This window comes from Protopterus annectens, chromosome 2.part1 (genome assembly GCF_019279795.1).
Source record: "Protopterus annectens isolate FY-2018-M chromosome 2.part1, PAN1.0, whole genome shotgun sequence".
NCBI lineage: Eukaryota > Metazoa > Chordata > Ceratodontiformes > Protopteridae > Protopterus > Protopterus annectens.
The window spans coordinates 1725944670-1725951210 of record NC_056729.1 but is presented as its reverse complement, the minus strand read 5'-3'; positions in this window follow the sequence as shown (position 1 = coordinate 1725951210).

Here is a 6541-nt window from a genome sequence, read left to right as displayed (position 1 = left end):
AAAGGAGTGTAACGGTTCATCTTTACTAATATGCTCTTATATATAATCTTATTTCTGTGAATGAATTTACTACTGGAATTGAAGCATGCATAACGATTAGGTAGTCAGTATTGGTTTGCATTCCAAAGTCACCTAAATTTGAGGGTCTCTGCTAGCAAATGTTTATATTTAAGTTCCAAACACAAGAACGCTTATTACAAGTCACAAAACGAAATGTAGATCCAAAGCAGTAACCACCAAGGCAAACGGTAAATTTGTGTCAGCTCACAATAAGGTAAATCCAGTTGAGGAAACAGCTTTATTTAAACGCCACAACACTAATCCACGTTTTTCATCAAAGTAAGACTTCGTCAGAATACAATCAAATACCACTCAGATTTGACTTAATTGGTTAATTGGGTTAATTGTGTATTATCCACTTAGGGTATTTGCTATATAAGACAGTTCACTGCTGTATTTGATTGTATTCTGACGAAGTCTTACTTTGATGAAAAACGTGGATCAGTGTTGTGGCGTTTAAATAAAGCTGTTTCCTCAACTGGATTTACCTTATTGTGAGCTGACACAACTTTACCGTTTGCCTTGGTGGTTACTGCTTTGGATCTACATTTCGTTTTGTGGTTTATATTTAAGTTAACAGAAAGCAAGAACTGCAAACAAATGAACAACAAACTATTAATATTCAATGTAGCCTATTACAAAACAATATGTTAGTGGTAGAGCCCAGCTCTATATCTTGATTACAATGTAACCGATTATAAAACAATATGTTAGTGGTAGAGCCCAGCTCTATATCTTGATAACAATGTAACCGATTATAAAACAATATGTTAGTGGTAGAGCCCAGCTCTATATCTTGATTACAATGTAACCGATTATAAAACAATATGTTAGTGGTAGAGCCTGGCTCCATGTCTTGATTACAATGTAACCGATTACAAAACAATATGTTAGTGGTAGAGCCCAGCTCTATATCTTGATTACAATGTAACCGATTATAAAACAATATGTTAGTGGTAGAGCCTGGCTCCATGTCTTGATTACAATGTAACCTATTACAAAACAATATGTTAGTGGTAGAGCCCAGCTCTATATCTTGATTACAATGTAACCGATTATAAAACAATATGTTAGTGGTAGAGCCTGGCTCCATGTCTTGATTACAATGTAACCTATTACAAAACAATATGTTAGTGGTAGAGCCCAGCTCCATGTCTTGATTATAATGCATCCTATTATCAAACAATATGTTAGTGGTAGACCCTGGCTCCATGTCTTGATTATAATTTAACCTATTAAAAAAACAATATATTAGTGGTATAGCCCAGCTCCATGTTTTGATTATGATGTAACCTATTGCAAAATAATATGTTAGTGGTAGAGCCTGGCTCCATGTCTTGATTACAATGTAACCTATTGCAAAACAATATGTTAGTGGTAGAGCCTGGCTCCATTTCTTGATTATAATGTAACCTATTAAAAAAACAATATGCTCATGCTAGAGCCCATCTCAGTGTCTTGATTACAATGTGACCTATTACAAACAACATTTTAGGGGTAGAGCCCAGCCCCCTGTCTTGATTATAATGTATCCTATTACAAAACAGTATGTTAGTGGTAGAGCCCAACTCCATGTCTTGGTTATAATGTATCCTATTACAAAACAATATGTTGTGATAGAGCTTTGCTCCATGTTTTACTGAGTCCCAGTGGCTTCCTGTTAGGCGATTTTGTTCCACAACCCACAATCTGCACTATAATCGGTTTGGGGAAAAAAATGGTTAACTGATTTAGTACCTCACTCCCTGGCAGAATGAAGATTACAGTTGGGTCACTACAATAGATTGGCTAGTTTTACAAAGGAAAACTCTTGTCAGCTGGCACGCTTGCACATAAAATCTATTTAGAGAATTTTACCTTCATGAAAGTAACACCTACTGGTTCTAGAATAAGATTTCAAGGGTCACATGAGGCGAGAGACATACCTATCAGAGTATGGTTGGTGTAAACAGTTTGTCTGCTGCTCCTAAGACAAAAATATGTTAAATCACAAGGGTGCTCATAAGTGTACCTGGTGACAGAGCACCTCCGTCCAAAGGTTGAGGACTGCCTTTTTAGTCCGCTCATCAGAAGTGAAGCCATATGCTGTTAGCAGTCAGCTCAGGTGAGGTACACAGCTGTCAAGTAATTGCCATTTAGAGCTGTCTTAGGTCACTTGGCAGGAGTGATTTTTGGACAGATCCAGGAAGCCACAACATGCAGGACAACTTAAAAAAACATAACACATTTATTTTTATTTATTTTATTATTTATTTTACATTTGTCACACTATCCCCCTTTGAAGCTGAGACAGGAATTTATCACAGACAACCAAATGATTTTGTACAGTGTAAAATGATTTGTTGATCACTGTTACACGTTTTCTTTAAAGATGGATAATTAATATTGCAGTTTGCTTTATTACAGGGTACTGTATTGTATTAGCTAATGGTGCATTTCCAGGATTTTTTTTCCTTTCTTTCATTATAGTGGGACTGTGCAGTTGTTATATATATAAGTCTGAGGAGTGGGGGTTAAGCCCCTCATATTAGCGGTACAGTCGGGCTTGCACCCCCCCAAAAAATTATTCTGCCTTTTTGTTTTTTTTTTTTTGTTTGTTTTTTGAGATTTGTTGTTTTAGATAAGTTGTTTCGATATGTTAAGATTCAATAAGCTCACTTTCACTCCTGTGAAACTCTGACAATTTAAGCAATGTCTCCCCAAGGCATTATTAATATCTCCTTTGCGAATAGCCCCATTATGTTCTTTGATACAGCTGGAAAGTTTTCTGGTGGTTCTGCCAACATAAAAACTGGGGCAGGTGTTGCAAATCGTTGCATAGACAACAAAGGAGCTATTACAGTTATAGTGTTTAGCAAAATAAATTTTCTTGTTCATATGTGTGAAGACATATTCATTTGCTTGTAAAATGCTATTACAAGCCACACAGGGTTGCACAACATACCTTGTGGCAATGAAATGTCTTCTGTTGAAGAACTGAGGAAAGACGAGTCAGGTTTGTCAAATGAGCTTCTGTGTCTTAGTTTTCTTGTGGGGAAAAAAGGGGGCACTGTCAAGGACTTCCGCTAGTTCTTTTTTCTCTGTAATAAAATTCCAGTTATTAAAAATAACCTGTTTAATGCTGGCCAGGTCCCAACAAATTAGAAGTGAAAAACTAATGTTTCGCTCTTGTTTAGTAGATACTGTTGATTGGCTAGAGGTTAGCTGAGTTTGGTTTTGACCAATGAAGTTAACTGGTAATGAGAAAGAAGTTTTCATCGTAGACTGGTTCAAAGTATGGATTTGGTTCTGAGCTGCTGAACTGTGGGTTCTATAAGAGATACATTCTTTACATTGCTATGGTGTCATACTATACAAGTTGGAAGATGATCAGTAATTATATCAGAGCCAACTGAGGTGCTTATATAGTTTGGTGAGAAGTGAGGATCCAGTCTAGTGCAGAGTACCTGTTACTACTTTTAATGAGTTTAGTGATTAACTGAGTGAAACTGTAGCAATTTATAGAATTTATAAGGGAGTCGGAGTTTTAACTTTAGATCACTCCGAATAATGGTTTTGTGGAGGATGAGATTTTTCCAGCAGAGAAAATCTTCTGCAGTTAGACATTGTTACCTGCAGGCATTATACAGAAACTGTGCATATTGTCTTATGTTTATTTGTTTTTAAAAGTGATATCAGTACTTCAGAATTACCAGATTTTGGGGGGAATTAAGTGGATGAAAGCTGAGGTCAAAACTGTTTCTATAGATGATGGCCACACACCCCTCCCCTTTTACTTCTTCTGTCAAGCCTAAGGATATTGTAACCAGACAACATGATTTCTTCATTTTTTATTTCCTTTTTTTTTCAATAATCATTTTTATTGTTTTGCCAAACCATTATACATTTCACACACTATTTACATTATGTACAATATTGCTTCCAATGTTTTAGTTCCATTTTGAATTTCCCTATAATACATTAAGAATAAATATCATTTTAACCAAGTACAGGAAATTTATATTTCCTGTTTGACCCACATTTCAGTTACTGTTAGAAGGTCAGGGGAACAGAGACCAAGACATGCAGGTAGGTTACCTAATTTGTTACAGATGTTTTGTGCATTTATGTTTAAGAACAGTAAACCAAAAACAGGGGGGGGGGGGCAGGAATTAAATAGCTTATGTAATGTTTCTTAGGTTATATGATATATAGCAATATATGTGAAATACAATGTTTTTAAAGTAAACTTGTTAATACAATTCGATTACTTTTATATAAATGTAAATTTGCCTGTGTCACAAGTAATTATTCAATAAAGGTATTATAAAAAAGAACAGTAAACTAGATACCATATTAAGGGAGTTGAAGGGAAAGAAGCTGGATAAATTTAGAGAGATGATTGAGTTTTGTGTTTCTTTTTTGGGGCCTGGATTAGGATGGATGTTCATAGGTTCATAGATTAGTACTAAGCTAACTGCCCTTGCGAGCCATTTTAAGCCTAGCCAATAATCCTTTGTGAGACTCAAACCCTGTACCTTGTGTTTGCAAGGCAAACACCTTAACCATTAGGCCACCTTCCCAATCCACCATCACTAAGGTTCAGTGGTTTAAGGAAATGAAACTATATATATATATATATATATATATATATATATATATATATATGTGTGTATAGCCATGTGAATTTATGTTTAAACAGTACACTGAGTTTTTGGAGAATGGGGTTGTAATTCAGGTATGTAATTTTAAACAGGTCAGTGTTTGTATAGTGAGAGATATGTGGTGATACGATGGGATGATAGAGAGTGGAATTTTGTTGTAGATTGTTTGTGCTTATGGGAGAAATAAAACCAATTAAAAGTGCTGAGAAACAGGCTGTAAGGTGGCATAGTAGTGACAGGAAGAGAAATGAAGGTAATGCAAACATTCATTTTGTGAAGGGCAATAATAAGACAAGGGAGATGATAAAACATAAGCAAGTATGGTAAGTTGTAGGTGGATGTAAGCTATAGAATGCACTCTGGTAGAGATTTCTATAATGAGATGATAATGAAGGGCATAGTAGGGAGGAGAAAGGTTAGTGTTAATTACAGAAGCTGATTGGAAAGCATGAGTGTTAGGTAACTGAAAGCTGTAAAAGATTGAAGTTGATTGGCTGCATATGATTAGGTGGGTACAGACTGACAAGATAACTGGAATATGTGGGGGTGGGTGAGAATTGGGGGTAGGGTTGAGGAGTGGAGTGAGGACAAGTAGAGTAGGAGAGACCTGACCCAGGTGTGTTTTTGGCACTCAAAAGCAATCAGTTTCCTCAAGCAACTGCTAGTTAAGTGTTACCAATGTAATTACACTAAAAAATGAACAGAACAGTCATCAGCTATAAATGTCTTGAGTATACTTTTGTCAGAGTTCATTATGGTGAGGAATAGAGTTGGATGTATGACTGACAGGATATTTTGCAAGGGTTGTCAGTATGGGTCAGTCTTCACTGATAGAAACAGTAGTCGTATGCTTAAACCCTTAACCTTTTTAAAGTACAAGCTGCTTATGGGTAAGAGAGCCATGCCTATCAAGATATAATGGCTTTAACAAGCCTGAACTAAATTAAATCATGACGACTCCTTTCCAGTAGTGGTTAGCACTGGCTGTAAGCTTAGTAGTGCTGTTGGTTTTAGCAGCTTACCTTGTGGCACCTGAAAGTCTTAGACTGCATGTATTTTTCTCCCCTAGCCTATGTTGAAAATGGTATAATATCCCAGTCAGACTTTTCTGGTAAACGAATGTCAAATAAAATGAAATACATATTGCCAGCCCAGAAAAAAGATTTCTGCAGGCTGCAAATCCTCTTAGCAGAAGAAAGAATTTTATGCTGAAATATAGCTCCAAGAAGTTTTATATTTTCCCATAGTAAAGCACGTACTGTGGAAGTTTCGTTATTAGATATTCCTATCAAAATGCAGTAAAAATGTAAGGATGTGAAATACACACTGGGGTTTATTAATGCTAGTCTACCCTCTTTTTTTTGCACTACAGAGCTCCCCTTTAATCAGAATACTCTCGAGCCCCAAATAATAGTAAATGTAATCAGTAATAAATCAATTTCTAATGCATAAAGTAACATATAAACTCAAATCAAATAATTCAGCTTAACCTGTGCCTTGGTTTATATGAAAATTCACTTTTTTAGTAATTGTCAAAGCAATAGCATTCCGTTATTTCACCAATTTGTATATGTCATTGAATAAAGTTTTCCATTCTTGTAATATAGCAGTGGCATCTCCAAACTTAAAAATGGCAAATGTATTACAATGTATATCCACTTTTTACTTTTACAGTTATCTTTCCATCCAGAGTCTATTTTTTTGTGACAATAATTATTTCATTCACTTGCATACACCATATACAACAGTAGAAAAATGGTTCTGCTGTTTCATTTAGCTTTGTTATAATACTGTAAACATTTCTGTATAACAGTAATCATTACAAGTGCAGATAAAGT